This window comes from Oryx dammah, unplaced genomic scaffold (assembly GCF_014754425.2).
Source record: "Oryx dammah isolate SB20612 unplaced genomic scaffold, SCBI_Odam_1.1 HiC_scaffold_19, whole genome shotgun sequence".
Lineage (NCBI taxonomy): Eukaryota > Metazoa > Chordata > Mammalia > Artiodactyla > Bovidae > Oryx > Oryx dammah.
The window spans coordinates 28,016,074-28,034,834 of NW_024070203.1; the positions used below are offsets into that span (position 1 = coordinate 28,016,074).

General features: G+C 42.8%; 1 long non-coding RNA gene across 4 annotated transcripts in view; it reads left to right on the plus strand.

Annotated features, from left to right (window-relative positions):
- LOC120878931 overlaps positions 1-18,761 on the plus strand; it is an 87,018-nt gene that overhangs the window by 16,914 nt on the left and 51,343 nt on the right. The window contains exons 2-3 of one of the 4 annotated variants that reach the window (XR_005724666.1): positions 5,875-5,969; positions 13,352-14,069. The exons of 2 other annotated variants lie outside the window; for them this stretch is intronic. This is a non-coding gene — a long non-coding RNA (uncharacterized LOC120878931). Of the gene's footprint in view, positions 1-5,874; positions 5,970-13,351; positions 14,070-18,761 lie in introns of those variants that run through there. One more of the 4 variants, XR_005724667.1, reaches the window with a different exon arrangement.

Sequence of the window (18,761 nt, forward strand, 5' to 3'; positions counted from 1 at the left end):
ACAAAAAGAAATCAGAAGCTAACAAACTCAAAGAACCCTCCTTAGAAAGTAGGGAGATAAGAAATGCTGTGAATACCTATCATAGGTACATTTTTGTTGCTGTGACTGCTATGGTTTATAATGTGTCCGGGTACAAATTTATTGCTTGGTAAATGTATATTCTCTTTTTCTTCCGGACTCTCTTTTAATCTCCTCCTCTCCTTCTTTCCCCTAGTAAGATCTTATGCCCTCAATTTTCCTCTCTGTCACCCCACCCAGAGTCCAAAGTTCTTTTTATGGATGTTTTATATTCAGTTTCTTCTCTGGAGAAAGGAAGGGAGTCAATAAGTTGCAAGTTTAGAGCTAATACCTGACTGCGGGCCAAGGAAAAGTGCTCTGAGTTTGGGAATCAGAAATTCTGGGTTCCAGATAACCATGGTCAGGTTTTCTGTTGCAAATAACAAAACAAACTGTTGCTATTTTAACCAAGAGAATAATCTATTTAAAGGTATTAGGTACCACAGTCTGGGAGGGTAGGGAAGATTTCCGGGAGAAGGGAATGGCAACCCACTCCACTATTCTTGCCTGGAGAATCCCATGGACAGAGGAGCCTGGCAGGCTACAGTCCATGGGATCACAAAGGTCAGACATGACTAAGTGACTAACACACACACATACACAGTTTGGGAAGACTTGGAGATCTCTGAAGCTACATAACCAGTTTCAGCATCACAGGAACTGCTGTGGTGAAAGGCCCGCGAGGATCCGCACCCTCTCTGGACCCCAGCTGGGCTCAGGACTAGCCCCCAGCACGTCTACCTTGCATCGCCCTTGACAGCAGACATCTCCGTCAGCACATTTGCTTCCTCAGCAGGTAGACTCCTCCCTGGAATGTTCACGTTGGAACCCAGGCTTTGTGTACATCTAATGGGTGGGACCCAAGTCACATGTGGACAATCAGCTGCAAAGGAATGTGAATGTGAGATGTTTTGGAATGGTAGGGCTCATGATGTGAGTAATTGCCAACAGGGAGACAAGGGTTCAGAGAGTTGGGGAGACACAGTGACAAGTGCCTACACCCGTCTCTCTTCCCTGACATTCATTGGTGATCCTACATAAGACAGATTCCTCTGAATTTCAGTTACATATCTGAAATATCTGTCAAATGATTGAAACCTGGTGAAGATGGAGGTCAGGATGAATAACCCATTTCCCCTAATTCTAGGTTCTAACCATGAACGTGCAGTCCAAGGAGCTGAGTAGGATCCAGTGCCAACTCTGGAAATAACAGCTGACCAGTTCCCAGGTGGTGCGTGCTAGTAGTAAAGGACCTGCTTGCCGATGCAGGAGATGTAAGAGATGCAAGTTCCGTCCCTGGGTCTGGAAGATCCTCTGAAGAAGGAAATAGCAACTCACTCCAGTATGCTTGCCTGGAAAATCCCATGGACAAAGGAGCCTGGTAGGCTATGGTCCATGGGGTCGCAAAGAGTCGGATAGGACTGAAGTGACTTAGCAGTGATGGATAGTTTCCTTGGTGGCTCAGATGGTAACGAATCTGCCTGCAATGTGGGAGACCAAGGTTTGATCCCTGGGTCAGGTAGATCCTCTAGAGAACCCCCTCAGGCAAGGATTCTTGCCTGGGAAATCCCACAGATGGAGAAGCCTGGCAGGCTACGGTCCATGGGGTCACAAAGAGTCAGACACGACGAGTGACTAACACTCCCACACAGTGATGGATAACCCTCAGTGCAAAGCTCTCGGTGCAAAGTGTAATTCCTAGGCTGGAGAATGTGACAGGACTGCATGTCTCTCCTGCAGAAATGGATCTGCCAGGTCCCAGGGATGGACAGTTTCAAGATGGCTTGGTCACAGATGGAACGGGCAGACTGTGGCTGGTCTTGCTCAGGCAGGAATCAGGAAACGTGAGCTCCCGGTACACCTGGGCACCAGATCTGAAGAGCAGGTTGTCATGCCCTTGGGAATCCTTCAGTCGTCCACTGTGCCAGCTCCGAGGCATGGCGCAGAGAGGAGGAGCTAGAGGTTGAAGGAACATGCCTTCCTGAGCTGGGCACTGGGAGGATGTGAGTGGTGGAGGAGAAACAAGGTTTGAAACAGAGCCAGAAGCTACTCCGCCTGCAATTATTTCAGTCGTCAAGCGTACAAAATTGTACATAGCATGTTCAGTTTCCATTCATGCTGGGTCAAGATGGAAGTACTCTCCTGTCAGGAATAAATTATACAGTGCAAAGCTTGCAATTATAAACGCATCTTTCCCTTTTATTGATGAGAACTGAAAAAAATTTATGAGAAGTTTTGTGTTTGTAGGACCCACATCTATAGCAGTACTTCAAGGAGTGAGTGCAGTCTTGGCATGACATTTCATGTTTTATGTACCTCAAGGTATCAGATTGCCCCTTCACACGTCTGATACCGCCTGTTCTGATGAAATCTAATGACTCCAGGTGAAACAGCCTGAAAGAGCCCCTGTATTTTTTATTCCATATTTTAAACTTTTTAATTTTGTATTGGGATATAGCTGATTAACAATGTTGTGATACGCTTGGGGCTGACGCGCGGGGATGACCCAGAGAGATGTTGTGGGGAGGGGGGTGGGAGGGGGGTTCATGTTTGGGAACGCATGTACACCTGTGGTGGATTCATGTCAATCTATGCCAAAACCAATACAGAATTGTAAAGTAAAAATTAAAAATAAATAAATAAATTAAAAAAAATAAAAAATAAACTTAAAAAAAAAATAAAAAATAATAATAAAAAAAAAAAACAATGTTGTGATAGTTTCAGGTGAACAGCAGGGGGATTCCAGAGTTCCCTCTTCTATACAGAAAGTCTTAGTTGATTATCCATTTTAAATATAGCAGTGTGTATAGGTAGCCAGAAGTTTGTTCTTAAGTCTGTGAGTCTCTTTCTGTTCTGTAAGTTCATTTGTATCATTTCTTTTTATATTCCACCATATGAGGGATGTCATAGGATGTTCCACCTTCTCTGTCTGACTCACTCAGTATGAAGCTCTCTGGGTCCATCCATGTTGCTGCAAATGGCATTATTTCATTCTTTTTAATGGCTAATATTGCATTGTATAAATACATCTTTATCCAGTCCTCTGTTGACGGACATATAGTTTGTGAAGAAGCCCACATATTTCAAGGTATTGAGTTCTAGTTATCTTATACTAGTACTTATTCCCACCCCTTATTCCAAAGTCTAGACAAAGCAACTTCATTCTATATAATTACTATAATGAGTACATTATAGTAATCCATACTGAATGGATTCCAATTCAGCAAATTGAAATGGATTAATTAGCAATTATATGAGGTGACCACTAGCTCAGATTTGGGGAGTGGGGCAGCTGGAGAGTCCCAGCCTTCAAGGACTTGTGGGTTAAACGTCTTTGGGAACAAATGCAGCTTATTATTGTTAATTTTTGAGCAGCAGTATGGTCAGTGGCGAAATCTAAGAAGGAGCTGAGAACTGCTGGGAGGAAAGCCTCTCTCTCAGCCCCTATCATCTTACACTCACCCTACGTGACTGTCCCTGCTGGGGCATAAGCTAATTATAGTCTGATAGAGAGTGACAGTGGTATGAAGCAGGAGACCAGGGTTAGAACAGGCCTGGGCTCCCCGTGCGTGTGTGTGTGTGTGTGTGTGTGTGTGTGTGTATGCACACACTTGTATTCGTGTATGCTTCCCTGGTGGCTCAGATGATAAAGAATCTGCCTGCAATGCAGGAGACTCGGTTCAGTCCCTGGGTCAGGAAATCCTCTGGAGAAGGGAATGGCAACCCACTCCAGTATTCTTTCCTGAAGAACTCCATGGACAGAGGAGCCTGGCAGGCCACTGTCCATGGGATTGCAAAGAATCAGACATGACTGAATGACTAACAGGCACATACATAAGGCCAGGAGTTATAGAACAAAATTAAATCATGCTTTCAGTCCTTTCACTGTGATGACAACAACTCATTTCTAATGGATAGCAGCTGCTTCTTGAGGAAACAGGCCCAAGAATTCCAGAGAAATTAAATGACCTCTTGAATGACAGAGGACACCTGGTGTCACATAAGATGGGCTCTGTCCTCCCACTTTTCTGTCCCGTGCCTCTCAGTCTGGCCTGGTACTCCAGGTCCTGCCCACCAGCTGCTGCCCTTCCATGGAAAGCGACAGCCTGCCGCATGCCTAGTCTACCTGGGGGACCCTTTCAAGCTACCCATCTCAGTTTCCCGTCTGCCCTCTTACTGCCTAGAAATTCAGTAGTAATTGATTACCTATATTTGCTTTCCAAGTGATGAGTCTCACAAATAACTAAGTAAAGGTAATCTTTGAAAAGAGACATACCATTTTTAGCTTACTGGATTGTCAACCAAAAAAAAATAATACTCAGTGATGTTGAAGGTACAGAGGATGATGATGGTTGCATTATTTGCTATAATTTTTCTGGTCTCTGGAGAGCAACTGGTTACCTGTTTGAGAAGCCTTCACATGTGTGTATCTTTTAGGTTAGTTATGCTGTGTCCAGAGATTTAGGCCAAGAAAATAATCAAGAATATGACAAATATTTAGCTATTTAGATGTTCACTCCAGTATTATTCCTAGTAGAAGAAATTTGTTGGGGAGAAAAAACCTTGTCTGTCCAAACTACAGACAATTGATTTAATCGATTATAGCAATGTAAATCAATGCAGTGGAATAATATGCAGCCATTAAAATGATAATATGAGATAGATTTATTTGTATGAGGAGATGATCCATTGAAAGAAGGTTATAAAACAATAGAGCAGAGCTCTGCTTCTGGGAAGATGGAAAGACACACTTTTCTTATTTCTCTCACTAAGTAAAATTACAACCCCTGAATGTGATGTATGGGCGTCCCTGATGGCTCAGTGGTAAACAATCTGCCTGTAATGCAGGAAACCTGGGTTCGATCCCTTGGTGGAGAAGATCCCCTGGAGGAGGAGATGGCAACCCACTTCAGTATTCTTGCCTGGAGAATCCTATGGACAGAAGAGCTTGACAGGCTGTAGTCCATAGGGTTGCAAAGAGTCAGACATGACTGAAGCAACTGACATATATATGATGTATAAACCCAATGGATGAAGACTCTGAAAAGTGGGTAGAAAAAGGCAGACTTGCAGGAACCAGCAGTGAATCTCTTGGGCTTTTATTTTGCCTCGTAGACCCTGGACTTGAGCTGATGAAACCAGCAACCTGAGAACGTCATTGGGCACAAACATCAAAAGCCCTAAGAAAGACTCATATTCTCTAGTCACCAAAGCAGAGGCAGCCTAGCAAGACAGAAAACTTTTAAACAATAACTTTTCTACTCCAGCTAAACAGCATAGAGAAAACTGCTCACCCACCCCATCAGCAAGGCTTAGTGGGAGCTGTGACTTCCTCACTCACCCAGCTGTACTGAGGCACCCCAATACCCCCCAGGATACCCAAACTCAGAAGCATCAAGGTTTGCCTGAGTTTGTCTGTTACAATCCTTGCTGCTAAAACCACCCTTCTCTGTGTCCTATAGTAAAACCTATACTGTTTTATTGGCCTTGGCTGGTTTAGCTCAGGGAGAGAAGTGTGAATTCTTAAGAGAAGGCAGCAGGTAGGACTGGGGGATGCATGCGTGCTCAGTCATCTGACTCTTGGCAACCTCATGGAATGTGGGCCACCAGGCTCCTATGTCCATGGGATTTCCCAGGCAAGAATACTGGAGTGGGTTGCCATTTCCTTCGCCAGAGGATCTTCCCAACCCAGGGATCGAACCCTCATCTCCTGCATTGTAGACAAATTCTTTACTGCTGAACCACAGACCTTTATTTCACCTGGAGAAGTGGCTTTTATTAGATTCCAGGCTCCTGTGCCTTCCTGTTTCACTCCAGGTGGTGGTGGGGGGAGGAGAAGGAAGACTAAGAAACAGCCCAAGGACAATGCAGTCACAGGATTCCACTGCAGCAGCGTGGTACAGCTGAAAGAGGTGTGTGGGTGATTGAAGGTGAGCCCACAAAGGAAGGTGGACTTCCAGAACCAAATAACTTAAGGGGATTACCCAAATCCTCAGTGGGTGTGCAAAAGGGCCTTGCTCAGATGTTGCTGTTCAGTCGCTCAGTTGTGTCCAACTCTTTGTGACCCAGAAGACAATGGCACCCCAGTCCAGTATTCTTGCCTAGAGGATCCCATAGACGGAGGATCCCAGTGGGCTACAGTCCATGGAGTTGCTAAGAGTCAGACATGACTGAGCGACTTACTTTCAATTTTCACTTTCATGCATTGGAGAAGGAAATGGCAACCCACTCCAGTGTTCTTGCCTGGAGAATCCCGGGGACGGGGGAGCCTGGTGGGCTGCCGCCTATGGGGTCGCACAGAGTCGGACGTGACTGAATCAACTTAGCAGCAGCAGCAGCAGCAGACTCTAGCCCACCAGGTTCCTCTGTCCATGGGACTTCCCAGGCAAGAATACTTGCTCAGATGAGAAGAAGGTATTTGCATCTCTGTTACCTCTGGCTTCGGAAGCTATCTCCAGATTCGGAAGAGGTGCTGTTTCTGTGGGAATTAGACACATTACCGGGGTGAGGGCATGGGGGTGGGGACGGTGCTGAGAGATGTTGCAATTCTGTGAGGTTGCCAGGAGAAAAACAAAACATTCAGCTCTCTCAGCAGGGGAACCTCAACGCCCACAGTGTCACAAAGGAGCAGGATGCAAATACACCAGATTGAAACACATATATGCGCAAGCCCAGGGTCTGGAAAATTAGTAGTCTTGGGTTTCCTGGAAGGTTCAAGCATTTTGATTGAGTTGGTTGGCTGGAAAATAGAGCAAGTGTTTCTTGGCCAAGCTCAGAGGTGGTAGAACCAGAATTAGCATGCTTCCTATACTTTCCAAAGAGCTGATGGAAGCAGATTTTCAGTGGAACTTCTGAACTATTATTTAAATTTATATTTTAGCCTTTCATGTGGACCTTCAGAATAAATATGTTCACTCTTGAGAAAATGACACATTTTAAAAGGAACCTCAAACCCACATGGAGCCTTTTGTTTTAATTCTCTTCTGAAACATTACCAATAATCATTCGATGTGGCAACTTTAGGATGTTTTTGAACGGTTTTTAACTCTAAATCGTGTGGTTTTACTGGTGGCATGTCTTAACATGTAGAACAATTAAACAAGAAATTGACTTTGGGAAATCTAAATGTGTTGACTACAGAGCAATTTTTAGAAAAGGATTCTGATGCATTTAAATGGCATCTGTGGGGATTTTCCCACAAAGTCCCTTCTCATCTGCCAGCTGGAAGAAGCAATTGATTAGTAAGGATTATACCATGTCAATAATTTATCTAGCACCTACCATAAGCCAGCCACTTGAGATATATTCTTTCCAATCTTTATGTGACAAGCATACTCTTTTGACCTAGTTTTCACAAACATGTCAGGATGCTGGTTATGAGGATAGCCAATGTGTGCAAGACCTGCTGTGTCTACCTACGCCCTCACCTGGTTTGAAATCATGATGAAAGACTGAGAGATTAACAAACAGAATGGAGGTGCCACCTTCTAGCCTCAAGCCCCTGAAATGTGGAGTGTGTTCTCTGACACCCTACCCACATGCCTGGTCAGATTGTGCAGAATCACTTGCTTCATGAACCATCCTCTTCTCTCACCTTGGTCCCAGCTCCCCTCTTGGTTCCTGGCCTGGGTGATCTGAAGGAGCAGGAGCAGATGTATGGGAAAGAACAGAAAGTCAGCTTCCCCTTCCCCACTGTTCCCTGAAGCCATATAGTTACTTACAGTATTATACTAAAGTACACAGCATAGTGATTTGGTATTTTTATAGATTATAGGGCTTCCCTGGTGGCTCAGACAGTAAAGAGTCTGCCTGCAGCGTGGGAGACCAGGGTTCAATCCCTGGTTTGGGAAGATCCCCTGGAGAAGGAAATGGCAACCCACTCCAGTATTCTTGCCTGGAAAATCCCATGGTTGGAGGATTCTGGCAAGCTATAGTCCATAGGGTCACACAGAGTTGAACATGACTGAGCGACTTCACTACTACTTACAAAGTCACTCTAAAATACTGGTTATATTCCCTGTGCTGTACATTACACCATTGTATCATTGATATTTTTAAAATTTTATTTATTCAGTTATTTATTTATTTTTGTCTGTGCTGGCTCTTCATTGCTGCATGCGCTTTTCTCTAGTTTCAGAGAATGGGGACTACTCTCTTGTGGTGCTTGGGTTTTGCAAGTTGTGGAGCACAGGCTCTGAAGTACAGGCTTATTAGTTGTGGTTTAGCTGCTCCACGGCTTATGGGATATTCCTGGATCAGGGATTAACCCATGTCCCCTGCACCGGCAGACAGATTCTCTACCACTGAGTCACCAGGAAAGCCCCTTATATCCTATTTTAGACCTAGTAGTTTGTACCTCTTAATCCTCTTCCCGTATCTTGCCCCTCCCTCCACCCTTATTCCCACTGGTGACCACTAGTTTGTTCCATCTGACAGACTGTTTCTGTTTTATTCAGTTAAATTCAGTTGCTCAGTCGTGTCCAATTCTTTGCAACCCCACGAATCGCAGCATGCCAGACCTACCTGTCCATCACCAACTCCAGGAGTTTACCCAAACTCAGGTCCATCAAGTCAGTGATGCCATCCAGCCATCTCATCCTCTGTCGTCCCCTTCTCCTCCTGCCCCCAATCCCTCCCAGCATCAGGGTCTTTTCCAATGAGTCAACTCTTCACATCAGGCAGCCAAAGTATTGGAGTTTCAGCTTCAGCATCATTCCTTCCAAGGAACACCCAAGAATGATCTCCTTTAGGATGGACTGGTTGGATCTCCTTGCAGTCCAAGGGACTCTCAAGAGTCTTCTCCAACACCACAGTTCAAAAGCATCAATTCTTTGGCCCTCAGCCTTCTTCACAGTCCAACTCTCACATCCATACATGACCACAGGAAAAATCATAGCCTTGACTAGATGGACCTTTGTTGGCAAAGTAATGTCTCTGCTTTTTAGTATGCTGTCTAGGTTGGTCATAACTTTCCTTCCAAGGAGTAAGCATCTTTTAATTTCATGGCTGCAATCACCATATGCAGTGATTTTGGAGGCCCCCAAAATAAAGTCTGACACTGTTTCCACTGTTTCCCCATCTATTTCCCATGAAGTGATGGGACCAGATGCCATGATCTTCATTTTCTGAATGCTGAGCTTTAAGCCAACTTTTTCACTCTCCTCCTTCACCTTCATCAAGGTGCTTTTTAGTTCCTCTTCACTTTCTGCCATAAGGGTGGTGTCATCTGTATATGTGAGGTTATTGATATTTCTCCTGGCAATCTTGATTCCAGCTTGTGCTCCTTCCAGCCCAGTGTTTCTCATAAGTTATGATAAGTTCTCATGATAAGTTTCTCATATAAGTTATATAAGCAGGGTGACAATATACAGCCTTGACGTACTCCTTTTCCTATTTGGAACCAGTCTGTTGTTCCATGTCCAGTTCTAACTGTTGCTTCCTGACTTGCATACAAGTTTCTCAAGAGGCAGGTCAGGTGGTCTGGTATTCCCATCTCTTTCAGAATTTTCCACAGTTTATTGTGATCCACACAGTCAAAGGCTTTGGCATAGTCAATAAAGCAGAAATAGATGTTTTTTCTGGAACTCTCTTGCTTTTTCAATGATCCAGCGGATGTTGAAAATTTGATCTTTGGTTCCTTTGCCTTTTCTAAAATCAGCTTGAACATCTGGAAGTTCATCGTTCATGTATTGCTGAAGCCTGGCTTGGAGAATTTTGAGCATTACTTTACTAGTGTGTGAGATGAGTGCAATTGTGCGGTAGTTTGAGCATTCTTTGGCATTGTCTTTTTGGGATTGGAATGAAAATTGACCTTTTCCAGTCCTGTGGCCACTGCTGAGTTTTCCAAATTTGCTGGCATATTGAGTGCAGTACTTTTACAGCATCATCTTCCCGGATTTGAAATAGCTCCACTGGAATTCCATCACCTCTACTAGCTTTGTTTGTAGTGATGCTTTCTAAGGCCCACTTGATTTCACATTCCAGGATGTCTGGCTCTAGATGAGTGATCACACCATCATGATTATCTGGGTCGTGAAGATCTTTTTTGTACAGTTCTTCTGTGTATTCTTGCCACCTCTTCTTAATATCTTCTGCTTCTGTTAGGTCCATACCATTTCTGTCCTTTATCGAGCCCATCTTTGCATGAAATATTCCCTTGGTATCTCTCATTTTCTTGAAGATATCTCTGGTCTTTCCCATTCTGTTGTTTTCCTCTATTTCTTTGCATTGATCACTGAGGAAGGTTTTCTTTTCTTATCTCTCCTTGCTATTCTTTGGAACTCTGCATTCAGATGCTTATATCTTTTCTTTTCTCCTTTGCTTTTCACTTCTCTTCTTTTCACAGCTATTTGTAAGGCCTCCTCAGACAGCCATTTTGCTTTTTTGTATTTCTTTTCCATGGGGATGGTCTTGATCCCTGTCTCCTTGATCCTTGATCTCTGTTTTATTATGTTCATTTATTTGTTTTTTAGATTCCACCTATAAGTGAAAACATGCAGTATCTGTCTTTCTCTGTCTGACTTAGTTTACTTAGCACAAGACCTTCCAGTCCATCCATGTTGTTGCAAATTTCATTCTTTTTTATGTCTGAGTGGTAATATTCCATTGTATGTATGCCATATCTTCTTCAAGCTGAGTTGCACATTCAGAGTTTAGGGTCATCACAAAGGGCTGGACTTTGTAATTGCTGAACTGTGGCTGTAAATGCAGCCTTTAGACTGCCAACTGACCAAATGTGAGTTAGGCAGAAGCCTGCAGGAGTTATCGCTCACAGGTGAAGGGAGACCATCCCCCCACCTCCAATGACATTTAAAGGTAAGAACAACAGTGGAAGTGCCTTTTGATTGAAGGGCACCACTGCATTTACGCGGCACACGTTACACTCAGCACCACCAACCATGTGGGATTATGTCCTCATTTTGTAGATGGGAAAATAAAGGCCAGAGAGGTTAAATGACAGCTGGGAATCAGATTCTGATTTCTCTGTCTTTCAAGTCTTATGCCTTACTATTTTTGGTTATTATGCCAAAAGGGGAAAAGGTTAACTAAAGGTTAGAAATAAGGAAGAAATAGATTTCCAAGGAGAAAAGGTAAATTTCCTCTAACACCTGATTTTAGATATTGCTTATATTTTTAAGGCACTTTGACAAAGTCCACTATTAAAAAGGTAGAGGTGATTTTTTTTATTTTTTAAAAAACTAGGGATATTTTGTTTCATACCAATCTGCATGAACTACACAAGGGTATATTTTTTCCTCTGCTTCCACAGTCTCCCGGGAGAGCATAGACCCCTGAGTCCTTTTCCATCTTGAGGGTATATTGTTCTGTGTGAAAACTTGAGCTTATAAATCAGATATGAAGAGCTGAGTCTTTGCTCTGTAAAATTATTCACTGTGGGTTTTATCTATTTACAAATAGCAGGGGTACCAATTGCATTTTGAATTTCGTTTGATTTACAGAACTTAGGATATAAGAAGGAGTTCAGGAACATATCAACTTCCAGAACTTCAGGGTCTGCTTGTAATCTATTTCATACAACTTCCCATTGGTGAGAATCTCTGGATGGATGGACAATAGAGATGATGAATGAGGCTCAGACACACTAACAGTAATAATTACCTGTGTAGGATAGTTATTTCTCCTGTGGATCTTTCTTTGTTACTAACACAAAAGACTTCTGATGCTTCTGGTCACCAAATGGGTGAAGCTTCTTCCCCACATCAAGCAATTCTCCTCAATGCCAGCTGGGTGTCTACAATTTAACTCAATTTGGACATGGTTTACCCAGAGAAAGTGTCAGATCCCACAAGCTGAGGGCTGAGTCCCACAAGACTACTACACCTGACTTCAGATGTCAATGGCAAGTAGTAGGTCCCTGAGTTACCCGTGTCTTCTGTTCCACTTGGATAAAAATCAGAAGTTCCCACAATCTCCCTCTCTCTCAGATTCCATTAATTTGTTATGTTGCTCACAGAACTCTAGGAAATATGTTTATCGGCTTATTAAAGGAACTGCCATCTCTGTTGAGTTGAGGTCTGTTACCTTTCAGTTGCATGGATGTGCTCACCAACCTGAAAGGTCTTGAAATTTTTGTGAGAGAGAGAGAGAGACTTCATCACATAGACACAATCTATCACTAACTCCATTTTTCAGTCCTTTTCCCTTCTCAAGGGAATGGGGGACAGGGCTAAAATTCCAAGCCTCTAATCATGGCTTAGTCTTTCTGGTGACCAGCCCTCATCCAGGAGCCATAAGGACCCACCCAGAGTCATCTCATTAGAACAAAAGATGCTCTTATTACCCAGGAAATTCCAAGGGCTTCAGAAGCTCTGTGCCAGCAACCAGGGAAGAAGGCCTGCATCTATTTTCTTTTATCTCATATTTCATGGTATCCTGACCCAATGAAAAAGATCCCGATGCTGGGAACGATTGAAAGCAAAAGGAGAAGGGAGCAGCAGAGGATGAGATGGTTAGATAGCATCACTGACTCAATGGACACGAATTTGAGCAAACTCCAGGAGATAGTTGAGGACGGAGGAAGCCTGGCGTGCTGCAGTCCATGGGTCACAAAGAGTCGAACACAACTTATTGACTGAACAACAACATGGTATCCTTCTTGAAAGCCAGTTGTGTCAGGCACCTGGAATCCTTACAGGAACCATGAATAGTTCTCATTCCACAGAAACAAATCAGGAAGAAAGAGGCCGTGACTTGTCTTAGACAAGGAACTCACCCTCACTCTGTCTACCCAATCATGCTGCCTCTTGTGAGTCCTCAGTGCATTCAAGTCAAAGGTTGGCTGGCCCAGGGAAGAGCAGATGATGATGAGGGATGGTCAGGGGCAGGGAATGTCCTCTGTCTGCAAGCTGTGTGACCAAAGCCCATACCATCACACCCAACGTCAGCATCCGCAAGCCCAGCTCTGTCCTACTTCCTTTTTTTAAAATTTAAATTTATCTTTTTGGTAATACGGTCCTGCTGCTGCTGCTGCTGCTAAGTCGCTTCAGTCATGTCTGACTCTGTGTGACCCCACAGACAGCAGCCCACCAGGCTCCCCTGTCCCTGGGATTCTCCAGGCAAGAACACTGGAGTGGGTTGCCATTGCCTTCTCCAATGCACGAAAGTGAAAAGTGAAAGTGAAGTCACTCAGTCGTGTCCAACTCTTAGCGACCCCATGGACTGCAGCCTACTAGGCTCCTCTATCCATGGGATTTTCCAGGCAAGAGTACTGGAGAGGGTTGCCATTGCCTTCTCCGGGTACCACGGTCTAATTTATTGTTTTTTGTTTTCACAGGACTGTTTTTTTGCATACTATTTAAGAATCTTTAATGACAAGATCATGAAGGTATCTACTAATGTCTTCTTTTTATAGTTCTATTGCTTTACCTTTCACATTTGGAGTCACAGTCTATCTGGAGTTGATTTTCATGTCTGGTTAGAATTTTGTCTCTTACAAAATGAGACAAAGCACATTGGATGATGAAGCACCATTTGTTGAAAAGACCATTCTTCTGCTCATCACACATCCAGTGCCATCACCTCCTTTTAAGATGTGTAATTGGGTCAGCCGATCTCCTCCTCCTCTGCACTCCAAATTGAAGTTGTTAATGCACTAGAAATGCAATTGAGCTAAAATTAGTCTAGATTCATTCTCAACGGCCATCTTTCCCCCTCCTTGCAGAGAAAGGATTTGCATAATTTTATCCTGAGAGGAAATCATCACTTAGCCTTTTTAAAAATGAACCTCTTTAAATATATAGTTTTGCCCTCTTCAGTCACCTTTCACAAGCTGCCCGGCAGTTCTGCTTTATGATCTTTGTTCTCATTTCAACATTGGTAATAATCCCAACAAAATGGGGAGGCAGGCAAAGCAGGAAAGGGTGGAGAAGCTGGGAGTGTAAGAGCAAAAGAAAAGCAATGGGAATTTTGCTGGTGGTCCAGTGGCTAAGACTCCATACTCCCAAAGCAGGGAACCTGAGTTCCTTCAGGGAACTAGATCCCACATGCTGCAGCTAAGAATTCACATGCTGCAACTAAGATCCACCTCAGCCAAATTAATAAATAAATATTAGAAAAAAGAAATGCAAGGGTCTCTCCCTGTAAGGCTGTAGCCCACTGCTTCATCATCCAACTGAAATTGACAGGGGCCCCAAATTATCTTTTAAAGTGATAAAACTATGCAGTCAGGACTCATGCAACATAAGATACCCCAGACCCACTGTCAGATGGGGCAGGCCCCTTTGTTTCTTTCAACTGTGAACTTTTCCATGTGGAAAACGGGAGTTATAATTCAGAATCTGCTCGAGAGATTCCAGTGGATCATTGTTTTTGTTGGGGGGGGAGTTTGTTTGTTTTAGGGCCGCATGAGCTTGGGGAGTGGTTATGAAAGCATGATGGTGGTTCCAAGCACAGGTTCTCCTATCTTGGGTTGTACTCCCTGGCTTATTGGCTGGTTGAGTTTCTCAGTGTGTTACTAGGTCATCATTTTCTCATTTGTTGTACCTTAAACCTTGGTTTAACTGGGAGTGGATTTCCATGTGAGCCAGAGGACAGATTTCCATGTGGTCCTGGAATGAGAAGACTCCTGGAGAAGTTCCTCTGCCTGGAGTAGGAATGCAGATACAGTCTATATGTACGGAGTTTGTATTCTAGTTTTTTGCCCCCAGCCTGTGTGTGCCCAATTGTGGGAGCTGAGTTTCTCAGGCCAGTAGGCCTCTCAGGTACCCTGGGGGGATTGCCTGGGGTGAACCCCTCTTGTCCAGGCACTTGCCCTGTGCTTAGGCTCCAGTCCCTGTGTCCTGGTCAGTACTATGTAACTGCTCGTGCACCTGACTGACCATGGATGGTTTAATTTTTCTAGAGGTAAACACCTGACCCTGCTGGGCTAATTAAATTTCTTCCCTAGAATTTGGAAGAAAGGGACTGAGACTGGGGTTTGTGGGTCTGTAAGCAATCATGGTGAAGGCCAGTGACCTGCTGCTGAATCCTCAACCATGTGACACACACAGCTGTTGCTCCTTCCTTAAATATTTGATGGGTTTTACCAGTGACACCATCTGGTTGGGTGGGGACATTTTGTACTATGAATGCAACTTCTTTGATAGACATAGCAGTATTTGAGTCATTCATTTTTCTCTTGTTAGTTTTGGTAAATTGTGTTTTTCAAAGAAGTGATTCAGGTACTGACATTATCGGCATAAAGATGTTAGTAATATTGCCTTAGTGGGTACATGGAGAAGGCAGTGGCACCCACTCCAGTACTCTTGCCTGGAAAATCCCGTGGATGGAGGAGCCTGGTAGGCTGCAGTCCATGGGGTCGCACAGAGTCGGACACGACTGAGCGACTTCACTTTCACTTTTCATTTTCATGCATTGGAGAAGGCAATGGCAACCCACTCCAATGTTCTTGCCTGGAGAATCCCAGGGACAGGGGAGCCTGGTGGGCTGCCCTCTATGGGGCTGCGCAGAGTCGGACATGAACGAAGCGACTTAGCAGCAGCAGCAGCAGCAGCAGTGCGTACATGCTCAGTCATGTCCCTCTCTTTGCAACTCCATGTTCTGCAGTCTGCCAGGTTCCTCTGTCCATGGAATTCTCCAGGCAAGAAGACTGCAATGGGTTGCCATTTCCTTCTCTAGGGGATCTTCCTGACCCAGGAATTGAAACTGCCTCTCCGGCACTGGCAGACGAATTCTTTACCACTTGTGCCACCTCAGAAAGGGATAATATTGTCTTATTGTCCTCCTAACATCTGGGATTATATCTCCTCTTTAATTCCTAATATTAGCAATTTTGTTTTCTCTGTTTTTTCCTTATTATTTTGGGCTTTGTTAACATTTCTCGTGTTTGTTTTCCATTGTCGTTATTTCACAGATTTCTGTTCTTTGTTATTTTCCTTCCTTGATTGCTTTTCTTTTTCTTTTTAAGATAATTTAAATCATTAAGAAATTGGTCTATTTTAAACTCTTTTCCTTTTACTTATCGAGATATAGTTGTCACATAACATGGAAGTTGATTTGATGCCCTTTATTTACAGCAATATAATTTGTGCTGTAGCATTAACTAAGCCATCACATAATTATTATTTCTTTTTTTAAGAAATTAAGATCTAGTCTCTTAGCAACTTCAAAGTTTATAATAACTTTTGTTAACTACAATAACTATGGCGTGCATTATATCTCCATGACTTATTTATCCACTAATTGCCAGTTTGTGCTCTTGAACATCTCTCCAGTTCTCACCGCCCCACCCACCTGCAACCAGCCCTTGGTAACCATCATTCTACTCTGTTTTTACATGTTTAGCTTTTTATGTTTCACTTATAAACTGTATCATATAGTGTTTGTCTTTCTCTGTCTGACATCTTACTCAGCATGATGCCCTCCAGGTCCATGCATGTCATCTCAAGAAGTAGGATTTTCTTCCTTCTCATGATAGCATAATATCCCATTGCATATATATGTATATAAATATACACATACATCATATTTTCTTTATCCATTTATCTGTTGACAGACATGTTGCTTGCATATCTTAGCTATTATATATAATTGCATATAATATAATATTATATTGGATATAATAGTGCAAATGTCTTTCCAATACCCTGTTCTCATTTTCTTTGGATATATACTAGAAGCCAGATTGCTGGATCCTATGGTTGATCTATTGTTAATTGTCTGAAGAACCTTCATACTGTTCACTGGTTCACTTTCATTAGTTCACAATGGCTGAACCAATGTACATTGGAGTTCAATGGATTGGAGTTCCCTTTTCTCCACATCTTTGCCAACACTTGTCTCTTGTCTTTTATTTTAATGCTTTTTTAAAATAAATGGGAATGTGCATTTTATTTATTTATTGGCTGCACCATGTAGCATGTGGGATCTTAGTTTCCTGATCAGGGATAACACCTGTGCCCCGTGCATTGGGAGTGCAGATTCTTACACCTGGGCCACCAGGGGACAGGTGTGAGGTGACATCTCATTGCAGTTTTGATTTGTATCTTCCTGGTGATTAGTGATGTACTTGTTGCTCATTTGGATATCTTCTTTGGGAAAATGTCCATTTAGGTCCATTTTAAAATCAGATTTTTAAAAATTAAATTTTATTTTGAGGTAGCTGTCGATTCACCTACAGTTTTTATTGCTGTTGTTATTGAGTTGTATGAGATCTTTATTTATTTGGATTTTAACCCTTATTAAATATTTTCAATATTTTCAAATATTTTCTCCCATTCTGTAGTTTGCCATTTCACTTTGTTGATTTTATTTATTTATTTGCTCTGCAAAAGTTTTTAAATTTGATGTAGTCCCACTTGTTGAGTTTTTATTTTGTTGCTTGTGCTTTGTGTCATATCCAAAAGCCACTGCCAAGACCAATGTCAAGGAACTTGTTTTCTTCTAAGAGCTTTATGATATCAGGTCTTATGTTCAAGCCTTTAATTCATCTTGAGTCAATTTTCTTCTTTTTTCTAAATTAGTATCTAATATTGTGTATTTCTGTCTATATACTGTTTTAGCTAGGTCATGCATTTTGATGTGTTATATCTTTATCATTCAGTTAGAAATATCTTCTAATCTTGCTCCTGACACATGATTGTTTAGCAGTGGTTTCTGTTTTGCTTTGGCTGCGCTGTTGACCGTGTGGAGCTTCCCTGACCAGAGACTGGCCTCGTGCCCCCTGCCCTGGGCCACCAGGGCAGTCCTAGCAGTGGGTTCTCACTACCAAGTACTTGGATGAGCTTTTAGAAGACTTTTTAGTAATTTCAATTTTGATTCCACTTTGGCCAAGAATATACCCTGTAAGATTTTAAACTTTCATGTACATTAAGACTTATTTTATGGACATATATATGGAGAAGGCGATGGCACCCCACTCCAGTACTCTTGCCTGGAAAATCCCATGGACGGAGGAGCCTGGTGGGCCGCAGTCCATGGAGTCGCAAAGAGTCGGACACGACTGAGCAACTTCACTTTCACTTTTCACTTCACGCACTGGAGAAGGAAATGGCAACCCACTCCAGTGTTCTTGCCTGGAGAATCCCAGGGACGGGGGAGCCTGGTGGGCTGCCATCTATGGGGTCGCACAGAGTCGGACACGACTGAAGCGACTTCGCAGTAGCAGCAGCATGGGCTGTCTTGGTAAATGTTCCTTGTACATCTGAAAAGAGTGTGTATTCTGCTGTCATCAGCAGGTTTTAAATTCTAAATGTTAGTTCAAGTTGGCTGATAGAGCTAACAGTAGCTGATAAGTCTATCAACTATTGAAAGTTTAAAAACAACATTAAAATTGTGTTAAACTATCCAACTATGATCGTGGATTTCTCCCTTATTTTCTTTTAGTTGTGATCAGTTTTTAATTCAAGTATTTTAAACCTTTGTGATTAGGTACATACCCATTCAGGATTGTAATGTCTTAATGAATTGATACTTTCATTATTTAGAAGTGTCCCCTTTTATCTCTGGCAATAATTCTTTATCTTGACATCTGTTTTGTTATCAGTATATCCACACCAGCTCTCTCATGCTTAGTTTTTTCATGGTGTATCTTTTTCTATCCTTTTGTTTTCAAATTTCAATTACAAGTGCTCTTGTACTTAAAATACATACCTTATAAGATGGCATATAATTGGATCTTGCTTTTTAAATTCAGTTTGACAATTGTTGTTTGATTGCTCAGTCCTATCAACTCTTAGCAACCCCAT